This window comes from Pleurodeles waltl, chromosome 8 (genome assembly GCF_031143425.1).
Source record: "Pleurodeles waltl isolate 20211129_DDA chromosome 8, aPleWal1.hap1.20221129, whole genome shotgun sequence".
Taxonomy (NCBI): Eukaryota; Metazoa; Chordata; class Amphibia; order Caudata; family Salamandridae; genus Pleurodeles; species Pleurodeles waltl.
This window is the reverse complement of record NC_090447.1, coordinates 70,545,834-70,559,846: the sequence shown is the minus strand read 5'-3', so window position 1 is coordinate 70,559,846 and position 14,013 is coordinate 70,545,834. Positions and strand designations below refer to the sequence as shown.

Here is a 14,013-nt window from a genome sequence, read left to right as displayed (position 1 = left end):
CCATAATGGCTACACTGAAAACTGGGAAGTTTGGTATCAAACTTCTCAGCACAATAAATGCACACTGATGCCAGTGTACATTTTATTGTAAAATACACCACAGAGGGCACCTTAGAGGTGCCCCCTGAAACTTAACCGACTGTCTGTGTAGGCTGACTAGTTCCAGCAGCCTGCCACAAACCGAGACATGTTGCTGGCCCCATGGGGAGAGTGCCTTTGTCACTCTGAGGCCAGTAACAAAGCCTGCACTGGGTGGAGATGCTAACACCTCCCCCAGGCAGGAATTGTCACACCTGGCGGTGAGCCTCAAAGGCTCACCTCCTTTGTGCCAACCCAGCAGGACACTCCAGCTAGTGGAGTTGCCCGCCCCCTCCGGCCAGGCCCCACTTTTGGCGGCAAGGCCGGAGAAAATAATGAGAAAAACAAGGAGGAGTCACTGACCAGTCAGGACAGCCCCTAAGGTGTCCTGAGCTGAAGTGACTCTAACTTTTAGAAATCCTCCATCTTGCAGATGGAGGATTCCCCCAATAGGGTTAGGATTGTGACCCCCTCCCCTTGGGAGGAGGCACAAAGAGGGTGTACCCACCCTCAGGGCTAGTAGCCATTGGCTACTAACCCCCCAGACCTAAACACGCCCTTAAATTTAGTATTTAAGGGCTACCCTGAACCCTAGAAAATTAGATTCCTGCAACAAGAAGAAGGACTGCCCAGCTGAAAACCCCTGCAGCGGAAGACCAGAAGACGACAACTGCCTTGGCTCCAGAAACTCACCGGCCTGTCTCCTGCCTTCCAAAGATCCTGCTCCAGCGACGCCTTCCGAAGGGACCAGCGACCTCGACATCCTCTGAGGACTGCCCCTGCTTCGAAAAGACAAGAAACTCCCGAGGACAGCGGACCTGCTCCAAGAAAAGCTGCAACTTTGTTTCCAGCAACTTTAAAGAACCCTGCAAGCTCCCCGCAAGAAGCGTGAGACTTGCAACACTGCACCCGGCGACCCCGACTCGGCTGGTGGCGATCCAACACCTCAGGAGGGACCCCAGGACTACTCTGATACTGTGAGTACCAAAACCTGTCCCCCCTGAGCCCCCACAGCGCCGCCTGCAGAGGGAATCCCGAGGCTTCCCCTGACCGCGACTCTTTGAACCTAAAGTCCCGACGCCTGGGAGAGACCCTGCACCCGCAGCCCCCAGGACCTGAAGGACCGGACTTTCACTGGAGAAGTGACCCCCAGGAGTCCCTCTCCCTTGCCCAAGTGGAGGTTTCCCCGAGGAATCCCCCCCTTGCCTGCCTGCAGCGCTGAAGAGATCCCGAGATCTCTCATAGACTAACATTGCGAACCCGACGCTTGTTTCTACACTGCACCCGGCCGCCCCCGCGCCGCTGAGGGTGAAATTTCTGTGTGGACTTGTGTCCCCCCCGGTGCCCTACAAAACCCCCCTGGTCTGCCCTCCGAAGAAGCGGGTACTTACCTGCAAGCAGCCCGGAACCGGGGCACCCCCTTCTCTCCATTCTAGCCTATGTGTTTTGGGCACCACTTTGAACTCTGCACCTGACCGGCCCTGAGCTGCTGGTGTGGTGACTTTGGGGTTGCTCTGAACCCCCAACGGTGGGCTACCTTGGACCAAGAACTGAACCCTGTAAGTGTCTTACTTACCTGGTAAAACTAATCAAAACTTACCTCCCCTAGGAACTGTGAAAATTGCACTAAGTGTCCACTTTTAAAACAGCTATTTGTCAATAACTTGAAAAGTATACATGCAATTTTGATGATTTGAAGTTCCTAAAGTACTTACCTGCAATACCTTTCGAATGAGATATTACATGTAGAATTTGAACCTGTGGTTCTTAAAATAAACTAAGAAAAGATATTTTTCTATATAAAAACCTATTGGCTGGATTTGTCTCTGAGTGTGTGTACCTCATTTATTGTCTATGTGTATGTACAACAAATGCTTAACACTGCTCCTTGGATAAGCCTACTGCTCGACCACACTACCACAAAATAGAGCATTAGTATTATCTATTTTTACCACTATTTTACCTCTAAGGGGAACCCTTGGACTCTGTGCATGCTATTCCTTACTTTGAAATAGCACATACAGAGCCAACTTCCTACATTGGTGGATCAGCGGTGGGGTACAAGACTTTGCATTTGCTGGACTACTCAGCCAATACCTGATCACACGACAAATTCCAAAATTGTCATTAGAAATTGATTTTTGCAATTTGAAAATTTTTCTAAATTCTTAAAAGACCTGCTAGGGCCTTGTGTTAGATCCTGTTTAGCATTTCTTTTAGAGTTTAAAAGTTTGTAAAAGTTTGAATTAGATTCTAGAACCAGTTTTAGTTTCTTAAAAAGTATTCCAACTTTTAGAAGCATAATGTCTAGCACAGATGTGAATGTGGTGGAACTCGACACCACACCTTACCTCCATCTACAGATGAGAGAGCTAAGGTCACTCTGTAAACTAAAGAAAATAACAATGGGCCCCAAACCTACCAAAATACAGCTCCAGGAGCTCTTGGCAGAGTTTGAAAAGGCCAACCCCTCTGAGGGTGGCAACTCAGAGGAAGAGGATAGTGACTTGGAGGACAATTCCCCCCTACCAGTCCTATCTAGGGAGAGCAGGGTCCCTCAAACCCTGACTCCAAAAATAATAGTCAGAGATGCTGGTTCCCTCACAGGAGAGACCAACACCTCTGAAATCACTGAGGATAACCCCAGTGAAGAGGACATCCAGTTAGCCAGGATGGCCAAAAGATTGGCTTTGGAAAAGCAGCTCCTAGCCATAGAAAGGGAAAGAAAAGAGATGGGCCTAGGTCCCATCAATGGTGGCAGCAACTTAAATAGGGTCAGAGATTCTCCTGACATCCTAAAAATTCCCAAAGGGATTGTAACAAAATATGAAGATGGTGATGACATCACCAAATGGTTCACAGCTTTTGAGAGGGCTTGTGTAACCAGAAAAGTAAACAGATCTCACTGGGGTGCTCTCCTTTGGGAAATGTTCACTGGAAAGTGTAGGGATAGACTCCTCACACTCTCTGGAAAAGATGCAGAATCTTATGACCTCATGAAGGGTACCCTGATTGAGGGCTTTGGATTCTCCACTGAGGAGTATAGAATTAGGTTCAGGGGGGCTCAAAAATCCTCGAGCCAGACCTGGGTTGATTTTGTAGACTACTCAGTAAAAACACTAGATGGTTGGTTAACTGGAAATGAAGTGTGTGACTATGTTGGGCTTTATAATTTGTTTATGAAAGAACACATTTTAAGTAACTGCTTCAATGAAAAGTTGCATCAGTATCTGGTAGACCTAGGTCCAATTTCTCCCCAAGAATTGGGAAAGAAGGCAGACCACTGGGTCAAGACTAGGGTAACCAAAACTTCCACTGGGGGTGACCAAAAGAAAGGGGTTACAAAAACTCCCCAGGAGAAAGTGGGTGACACTAGAAACAAAGAAAAAGAGTCCTCTGTAGGCCCCCAAAAACCAGAACAGGTGGGTGGGCCCCAAGACACAACCCAAAACAAAGGTGGGTACCAGGGTAAGAACTGGGATGCCACTAAGGCATGGTGCCACAACTGTAAACAGTCTGGGCACCACACCAAGGACACTTCTTGTCCCAAAAACAAACCCCAGAACAAGATTCCAGGGGTAACCAGTGTAGCCATGGGAGATGACTCCTCAGATGAGGAGGTCTTCATAGCCTTCAACTGGAAACAGGGCCCAACAGGTGAGTTGGAGATTCCAGAGGGAAGTAGACACTTCCACCACCTACTGGTGAATGGAATCCCAACCACTGCCCTGAGAGACACTTGTGCCAGTCACACTATTGTGCATGACAGGCTGGTGCTCTCAAACCAGTACATCCCAGGTGAGACTGCCAGGGTAAGAGTTAGCCTAGACAGGGTCACTAAGAGGCCTGTGGCTTTAGTGCCCATAGAAGTGGGTGGCGCTCTTAGCTGGAGAAGGGTAGTAGTCAGTACAGACCTCCCCCTTGATTGTCTCCTTGGAAATGACTACCCCGAGGTTAGTCAGAGCCCAAGAGAGGAACTGGTCCAGTGCCAGTCCTCTCCCAAGGATTCTGGAAGTCCTGCCTCTGCAGTAAATGCAAGCAGACCCCAGAAGAAGAAGAAAAGAAAACAGAGTAGGAAGGGTGGACAACCTTTAGCCAAGGTTACAGCAAGCCAAGGAGATTCTGCTCCAGTAGGGGAGAACTCCAAAAATGGCCCTGATAAAGTCCAACCTGACCCACCAGAAGTCCTGGCTAGTCAGGCAACTGTTAAACCTGAGTGGGTGGCTCCTCAGCTAACAGAAGAAAGAGTGGAAGAAGGGTGTTTACTACAAGATGTGGTAACCCCCCACTCTAATACAGCAGACAGGCAACCTGAACCCAAAGAAGCCTGTAACTTAGCCCCTTCCCTTGTAGGTGAAGAGCTAAAGGTGTGGTTCTGGGCACTGACAGCTGTCAGTGGCCTCTGCTGGGTGTTAGCCTTTATGGCTGCACTATCCTTGGCCTGGTGGTCTGACCCCATGCCAAATAACAAGTTAGGCCCCCTGACCCTGTTGGTCATGGTGGGGTTACTCCAGCTCTGGGTAACCTCTTTGGGTAAGCTAGGGGTGACCCTGGCTAAGATAAGATTAGCAGAGGTGGATACCTCTGACCTCAAAATAGAGAGAATGGGTGAGGACATAAAAAGCACAGACAAGAGGCAGTTCAGACTAGGTCCTATCACTGTGGAAGTGGGTCAGTTCCCCAGAGGGAATGACCTGAACAGGAGGATGTAAGGCAGAGTAGGCCCTGCAACAAACCAGCCATTTCCTCTACTCTTCCTCGCCTGACAGACTAGGAAGACTCTTCCAGCGTTGGCTGAGTCTCCTGGCCTGTGGGCTGGGGGGGGCTTGTGTAAAGAAATGGCTCCCTGTTGCAGTTACCCCCCACTTTTTGCCTGATACTGATGCTGACTTGACTGAGAAGTGTGCTGGGACCCTGCTAACCAGGCCCCAGCACCAGTGTTCTTTCACCTAAAATGTACCATTGTTTCCACAATTGGCACACCCTGGCATCCAGATAAGTCCCTTGTAACTGGTACCTCTGGTACCAAGGGCCCTGATGCCAGGGAAGGTCTCTAAGGGCTGTAGCATGTATTATGCCACCCTAGAGACCCCTCACTCAGCACAGACACACTGCTTACAAGCCTGTGTGTGCTAGTGAGAACAAAATGAGTAAGTCGACATGGCACTCCCCTCAGGGTGCCATGCCAGCCTCTCACTGCCTATGCAGTATAGGTAAGACACCCCTCTAGCAGGCCTTACAGCCCTAAGGCAGGGTGCACTATACCATAGGTGAGGGTACCAGTGCATGAGCACTGTGCCCCTACAGTGTCTAAGCAAAACCTTAGACATTGTAAGTGCAGGGTAGCCATAAGAGTATATGGTCTGGGAGTCTGTTTTACACGAACTCCACAGCACCATAATGGCTACACTGAAAACTGGGAAGTTTGGTATCAAACTTCTCAGCACAATAAATGCACACTGATGCCAGTGTACATTTTATTGTAAAATACACCACAGAGGGCACCTTAGAGGTGCCCCCTGAAACTTAACCGACTGTCTGTGTAGGCTGACTAGTTCCAGCAGCCTGCCACAAACCGAGACATGTTGCTGGCCCCATGGGGAGAGTGCCTTTGTCACTCTGAGGCCAGTAACAAAGCCTGCACTGGGTGGAGATGCTAACACCTCCCCCAGGCAGGAATTGTCACACCTGGCGGTGAGCCTCAAAGGCTCACCTCCTTTGTGCCAACCCAGCAGGACACTCCAGCTAGTGGAGTTGCCCGCCCCCTCCGGCCAGGCCCCACTTTTGGCGGCAAGGCCGGAGAAAATAATGAGAAAAACAAGGAGGAGTCACTGACCAGTCAGGACAGCCCCTAAGGTGTCCTGAGCTGAAGTGACTCTAACTTTTAGAAATCCTCCATCTTGCAGATGGAGGATTCCCCCAATAGGGTTAGGATTGTGACCCCCTCCCCTTGGGAGGAGGCACAAAGAGGGTGTACCCACCCTCAGGGCTAGTAGCCATTGGCTACTAACCCCCCAGACCTAAACACGCCCTTAAATTTAGTATTTAAGGGCTACCCTGAACCCTAGAAAATTAGATTCCTGCAACAAGAAGAAGGACTGCCCAGCTGAAAACCCCTGCAGCGGAAGACCAGAAGACGACAACTGCCTTGGCTCCAGAAACTCACCGGCCTGTCTCCTGCCTTCCAAAGATCCTGCTCCAGCGACGCCTTCCGAAGGGACCAGCGACCTCGACATCCTCTGAGGACTGCCCCTGCTTCGAAAAGACAAGAAACTCCCGAGGACAGCGGACCTGCTCCAAGAAAAGCTGCAACTTTGTTTCCAGCAACTTTAAAGAACCCTGCAAGCTCCCCGCAAGAAGCGTGAGACTTGCAACACTGCACCCGGCGACCCCGACTCGGCTGGTGGCGATCCAACACCTCAGGAGGGACCCCAGGACTACTCTGATACTGTGAGTACCAAAACCTGTCCCCCCTGAGCCCCCACAGCGCCGCCTGCAGAGGGAATCCCGAGGCTTCCCCTGACCGCGACTCTTTGAACCTAAAGTCCCGACGCCTGGGAGAGACCCTGCACCCGCAGCCCCCAGGACCTGAAGGACCGGACTTTCACTGGAGAAGTGACCCCCAGGAGTCCCTCTCCCTTGCCCAAGTGGAGGTTTCCCCGAGGAATCCCCCCCTTGCCTGCCTGCAGCGCTGAAGAGATCCCGAGATCTCTCATAGACTAACATTGCGAACCCGACGCTTGTTTCTACACTGCACCCGGCCGCCCCCGCGCCGCTGAGGGTGAAATTTCTGTGTGGACTTGTGTCCCCCCCGGTGCCCTACAAAACCCCCCTGGTCTGCCCTCCGAAGAAGCGGGTACTTACCTGCAAGCAGCCCGGAACCGGGGCACCCCCTTCTCTCCATTCTAGCCTATGTGTTTTGGGCACCACTTTGAACTCTGCACCTGACCGGCCCTGAGCTGCTGGTGTGGTGACTTTGGGGTTGCTCTGAACCCCCAACGGTGGGCTACCTTGGACCAAGAACTGAACCCTGTAAGTGTCTTACTTACCTGGTAAAACTAATCAAAACTTACCTCCCCTAGGAACTGTGAAAATTGCACTAAGTGTCCACTTTTAAAACAGCTATTTGTCAATAACTTGAAAAGTATACATGCAATTTTGATGATTTGAAGTTCCTAAAGTACTTACCTGCAATACCTTTCGAATGAGATATTACATGTAGAATTTGAACCTGTGGTTCTTAAAATAAACTAAGAAAAGATATTTTTCTATATAAAAACCTATTGGCTGGATTTGTCTCTGAGTGTGTGTACCTCATTTATTGTCTATGTGTATGTACAACAAATGCTTAACACTGCTCCTTGGATAAGCCTACTGCTCGACCACACTACCACAAAATAGAGCATTAGTATTATCTATTTTTACCACTATTTTACCTCTAAGGGGAACCCTTGGACTCTGTGCATGCTATTCCTTACTTTGAAATAGCACATACAGAGCCAACTTCCTACACTAGCCATACCAGTGTTACCTGGATGGGAGTTGGGAGTGGAACCTTTCTTGGGACAGGCCTTGTCTCCAGTTTGGTGTCCATGCTGTTTACAGCTATGACACCAGGCCTTTTTGGGATCAAAGTTTTTACCCTTGTACCCATTGTTTTGTGAAGAGGCTCTGGGCCCACCCTCCTGTGCAGGTTTTTGGGGGCCTGTAGAAGACTCTTTACTATTTTTAGTTTTGGTTGTCTCATCACCCTTCCCCTGGGGAGTCTTTGTGACCCCTTTCTTTTGGTCACCCCCTGTTGAAGTCTTGGACACCCTTGTCTTGACCCAATGGTCCGCCTTCTTTCCCAATTCTTGGGGAGAAATTGGTCCTAGGTCTACCAGATGCTGATGCAGTTTATCATTGAAACAATTACTCAATAGGTGTTCTTTCACAAATAAATTGTACAGCCCATCATAATTACTTACACCACTGCCTTGAATCCAACCATCTAGTGTTTTCACTGAGTAGTCTACAAAGTCAACCCAGGTCTGGCTCGAGGATTTTTGAGCCCCCCTGAATCTAATCCTATACTCCTCAGTGGAGAATCCAAAGCCCTCAATCAGGGTACCCTTCATGAGGTCATAAGATTCTGCATCTTGTCCAGAGAGTGTGAGGAGTCTATCCCTACACTTTCCAGTGAACATTTCCCAAAGGAGAGCACCCCAGTGAGATCTGTTCACTTTTCTGGTTACACAAGCCCTCTCAAAAGCTGTGAACCATTTGGTGATGTCATCACCATCTTCATATTTAGTTACAATCCCTTTAGGGATTTTCAACATGTCAGGAGAATCTCTGACCCTATTTATGTTGCTGCCACCATTGATGGGTCCTAGGCCCATCTCTTGTCTTTCCCTCTCTATGGCTAGGATCTGTCTTTCCAAAGCCAATCTTTTGGCCATCCTGGCTAACTGGATGTCCTCTTCACTGGGGTTATCCTCAGTGATTTCAGAGGTGTTGGTCTCTCCTGTGAGGGAACCAGCATCTCTGACTATTATTTTTGGAGTCAGGGTTTGAGGGACCCTGTTCTCCCTAGATAGGACTGGTAGGGGGGAATTGTCCTCCAAGTCACTATCCTCTTCCTCTGAGTTGCCACCCTCAGAGGGGTTGGCCTTTTCAAACTCTGCCAAAAGCTCCTGGAGCTGTATTTTGGTAGGTTTGGGGCCCATTGTTATTTTCTTTATTTTACAGAGTGACCTTAGCTCCCTCATCTTAAGATGGAGGTAAGGTGTGGTGTCGAGTTCCACCACAGTCACATCTGTGCTAGACATTTTGCTTCTAAAAGTTGGAATACTTTTTAAGAATCTACAACTGGTTCTAGAATCTAATTCAAACTTTTACAAACTTTTAAACTCTAAAAGAAATGCTAAACAGGATCTAACACAAGGCCCTAGCAGGTCTTTTAAGAATTTAGAAAACTTTTCAAATTGCAAAAATCAATTTCTAATGACAATTTTGGAATTTGTCGTGTGATCAGGTATTGGCTGAGTAGTCCAGCAAATGCAAAGTCTTGTACCCCACCGCTGATCCACCAATGTAGGAAGTTGGCTCTGTATGTGCTATTTCAAAGTAAGGAATAGCATGCACAGAGTCCAAGGGTTCCCCTTAGAGGTAAAATAGTGGTAAAAATAGATAATACTAATGCTCTATTTTGTGGTAGTGTGGTCGAGCAGTAGGCTTATCCAAGGAGTAGTGTTAAGCATTTGTTGTACATACACATAGACAATAAATGAGGTACACACACTCAGAGACAAATCCAGCCAATAGGTTTTTTTATATAGAAAAATATCTTTTCTTAGTTTATTTTAAGAACCACAGGTTCAAATTCTACATGTAATATCTCATTCGAAAGGTATTGCAGGTAAGTACTTTAGGAACTTCAAATCATCAAAATTGCATGTATACTTTTCAAGTTATTCACAAATAGCTGTTTTAAAAGTGGACACTTAGTGCAATTTTCACAGTTCCTAGGGGAGGTAAGTATTTGTTAGGTTAACCAGGTAAGTAAGACACTTACAGGGCTTAGTTCTTGGTCCAAGGTAGCCCACCGTTGGGGGTTCAGAGCAACCCCAAAGTCACCACACCAGCAGCTCAGGGCCGGTCAGGTGCAGAGTTCAAAGTGGCGCCCAAAACGCATAGGCTAGAATGGAGAGAAGGGGGTGCCCCGGTTCCGGTCTGCTTGCAGGTAAGTACCCGCGTCTTCGGAGGGCAGACCAGGGGGGTTTTGTAGGGCACCGGGGGGGACACAAGTCCACACAGAAATTTCACCCTCAGCAGCGCGGGGGCGGCCGGGTGCAGTGTGGGAACAGGCGTCGGGTTTGCAATGTTAGTCTATGAGAGATCTCGGGATCTCTTCAGCGCTGCAGGCAGGCAAGGGGGGGATTCCTCGGGGAAACCTCCACTTGGGCGAGGGAGAGGGACTCCTGGGGGTCACTCCTCCAGTGAAAGTCCGGTCCTTCGGGTCCTGGGGGCTGCGGGTGCAGGGTCTCTCCCAGGCGTCGGGACTTTAGGTTCAAAGAGTCGCGGTCAGGGGAAGCCTCGGGATTCCCTCTGCAGGCGGCGCTGTGGGGGCTCAGGGGGGACAGGTTTTGGTACTCACAGTATCAGAGTAGTCCTGGGGTCCCTCCTGAGGTGTTGGATCGCCACCAGCCGAGTCGGGGTCGCCGGGTGCAGTGTTGCAAGTCTCACGCTTCTTGCGGGGAGCTTGCAGGGTTCTTTAAAGCTGCTGGAAACAAAGTTGCAGCTTTTCTTGGAGCAGGTCCGCTGTCCTCGGGAGTTTCTTGTCTTTTCGAAGCAGGGGCAGTCCTCAGAGGATGTCGAGGTCGCTGGTCCCTTTGGAAGGCGTCGCTGGAGCAGGATCTTTGGAAGGCAGGAGACAGGCCGGTGAGTTTCTGGAGCCAAGGCAGTTGTCTTCTGGTCTTCCGCTGCAGGGGTTTTCAGCTGGGCAGTCCTTCTTCTTGTAGTTGCAGGAATCTAATTTTCTAGGGTTCAGGGTAGCCCTTAAATACTAAATTTAAGGGCGTGTTTAGGTCTGGGGGGTTAGTAGCCAATGGCTACTAGCCCTGAGGGTGGGTACACCCTCTTTGTGCCTCCTCCCAAGGGGAGGGGGTCACAATCCTAACCCTATTGGGGGAATCCTCCATCTGCAAGATGGAGGATTTCTAAAAGTTAGAGTCACCTCAGCTCAGGACACCTTAGGGGCTGTCCTGACTGGCCAGTGACTCCTCCTTGTTTTTCTCATTATTTTCTCCGGCCTTGCCGCCAAAAGTGGGGCCTGGCCGGAGGGGGCGGGCAACTCCACTAGCTGGAGTGTCCTGCTGGGTTGGCACAAAGGAGGTGAGCCTTTGAGGCTCACCGCCAGGTGTGACAATTCCTGCCTGGGAGAGGTGTTAGCATCTCCACCCAGTGCAGGCTTTGTTACTGGCCTCAGAGTGACAAAGGCACTCTCCCCATGGGGCCAGCAACATGTCTCGGTTTGTGGCAGGCTGCTAAAACTAGTCAGCCTACACAGATAGTCGGTTAAGTTTCAGGGGGCACCTCTAAGGTGCCCTCTGTGGTGTATTTTACAATAAAATGTACACTGGCATCAGTGTGCATTTATTGTGCTGAGAAGTTTGATACCAAACTTCCCAGTTTTCAGTGTAGCCATTATGGTGCTGTGGAGTTCGTGTTTGATAGACTCCCAGGCCATATACTCTTATGGCTACCCTGCACTTACAATGTCTAAGGTTTTGTTTAGACACTGTAGGGGTACCATGCTCATGCACTGGTACCCTCACCTATGGTATAGTGCACCCTGCCTTAGGGCTGTAAGGCCTGCTAGAGGGGTGTCTTACCTATACTGCATAGGCAGTGAGAGGCTGGCATGGCACCCTGAGGGGAGTGCCATGTCGACTTACTCGTTTTGTCCTCACTAGCACACACAAGCTGGTAAGCAGTGTGTCTGTGCTGAGTGAGAGGTCTCCAGGGTGGCATAAGACATGCTGCAGCCCTTAGAGACCTTCCTTGGCATCAGGGCCCTTGGTACTAGAAGTACCAGTTACAAGGGACTTATCTGGATGCCAGGGTCTGCCAATTGTGGATACAAAAGTACAGGTTAGGGAAAGAACACTGGTGCTGGGGCCTGGTTAGCAGGCCTCAGCACACTTTCAATTGTAAACATAGCATCAGCAAAGGCAAAAAGTCAGGGGGCAACCATGCCAAGGAGGCATTTCCTTACAGGGTCCAACTGGTGGAGTTGCACTGCTTTCAAGGCGTGAGGGGGAGCAAAGAAAGCAAGCAGTGATAGATTACTCAATGTGGAAGGGAGTCACAAATCTTGACAAGAACATGGCACGAGTCCTGGGCACCAAATTGTCTGGAAAAAAGGTAAGGTGGAGCGGTTGCACAGACTGTCAGTGGTTCACTCAAGCAGCAATCAGACATAATTGTGATAAGGAAGACATTATTCAAAGTCAGGAGACGCAAAGCACAGCTATGCATCGGATTGAAGGGTGTAATCCCTGAAAAATGAATTATGTCCTCACTGTGGCACCATAAAAGGGAAAATGTGTATCAAATGTTCAATTAATCTCACTATAAAGTCATTCAACAAATGACAGATGGTCTGGGAAGTGCAGAAAGGCCAAAAGGGTTGACAACCGTTAATTTTACCCATTTACAAGAACTTGCTGGGTCAAAGATAAAACCAACATAAAGACATCCAGAAGCTCTTCCTGTTATGAACACCACACCTATCCACACATTTCTCCCAGTGTCTGGAAAAAATTTAATGGAAATGTGCCTGGCAGAAAGCTTGATATGCACCACTTCTTGTGCAGTCAGCTACTCCTGATCAATGCCCACCTGCCTGACCACTGGTGAGCAAAATCAAGAATTAGTCCAGGTGCCCATCAGAGTATCAGTTACGACTTGAATGAATGGGAGTAAGGGCTTGGACTTAACAGGCCCAGACAGCAGGACTTCCTGAAGGGCATTTGTTTCAACTTCAATAGAATGCTAGGTCTAGGTCCAGGACTTCAGCAGCACGCCGCATTATGAAATCAAAGGACGCACCCACTTTTGTTGGGGGCCCAGTGGAGGAGGACAATCCTGTTTCAGTGGAAGTAGCAATCTCACTGGTCTGTAGCTACCCATACTGTGGCCAGGGCCCACCTCCAAAGGTCAGATCAGTCACTGACCCATGACTCACCGAAGGCAAGGACATCCACATGGGTACAGAGAAAAGGCAACAGTCCAAAATGGTGACTGCCCCCACCACACCCCAGGTATTAATGCTGCTTCTCCTTCCATGTGAATAAAAGGATGCCTCCATCTGTATCTTACCCCAACTTCCCTTAAAGGAATTACAGGACCTTTTTGAAGCCTTTTATTTCTCCAAGTCAACTTGCAAATCCTGGAACATGAATACCTATATGCCACTGTTGATTAAGTGGAGGTGCCTTCAAAACGTAATTTTTTTATATTTATTTTATTCATGAAAATAATGGTCCTTTGTGTTATGTGATATCTGGTAGAAAATGTGTTTGTAAAGTCAGGTGGTGCTACTCTATGCACCCAGACAAAATAAGTAGGCTGATTTCAAAACTGATACTCCCTCTATTACAATGACGACTTCTAGATCTCCATGATGGTTTTGCAACTGCGTGTTATCCTACTGGCCTAAGGAATCACTACTGAACTGCTAGGTTGGAGGAGGAATCAGACACCTACTTGACATTTCCTTGCTGCAACAGTGCTTTATTTCGTCCCTAATTAACTGCAATGATGTCCAAAGCCCACAGTGGCAGACTATATAATCCATGGAATGATACTTCCATGTCTGTGTTGGTATGAATCAACTGGGAATTCTGAAACTTCAGAACTTTTTGCCTGAACGTATTTCTGTTTGGAAGCATGTGGGTGGCGTCCAGTGTCCTCCACCGCTTCTCTGCATTGTGCCAGAGGTGATTCACCAAGCTCATCTCAAAAACAGTAACAGGCGACCTACATGATGGAAATGGGTACACTTGCCTTTGCCAATGGCTGCTGTCAGATCAACAATAGAAACTGCTGCCCTCTGAAGGCCTGTACAATCCAGTCTTTCCAAGTACTTCTTCTGCTATCTTTTAATTTTATCAACTCCGTTGACTAAGTAACTCAGCAAGAAAGTAATCCTTGACACTAGTCTTAAAGCCCCATCTGTATTCTAGGTGACCTGCCTTACTTTAACTATTTCTAGATACTTTTGAAGCTACTGGGGATAGGCTTAGTGTAGATCCCTCTAGGCATGACATTAGTACCCACTTCACGATGATACAATTCAATAACCGTACAGGGCTGCAGCCTCGGTGTGTGATCATATTGTGAAAAGGACTGTCAAGCTCTGCAGCACTATGTGCAGGTGCAGCAATCTTA

General features: G+C 48.7%; 1 protein-coding gene across 2 annotated transcripts in view; it reads right to left on the bottom strand.

The window, feature by feature from the left end:
* NUP98 (nucleoporin 98 and 96 precursor) overlaps positions 1–14,013 on the bottom strand; it is a 603,720-nt gene that overhangs the window by 220,538 nt on the left and 369,169 nt on the right. The gene's annotated exons all lie outside the window — the stretch shown is intronic.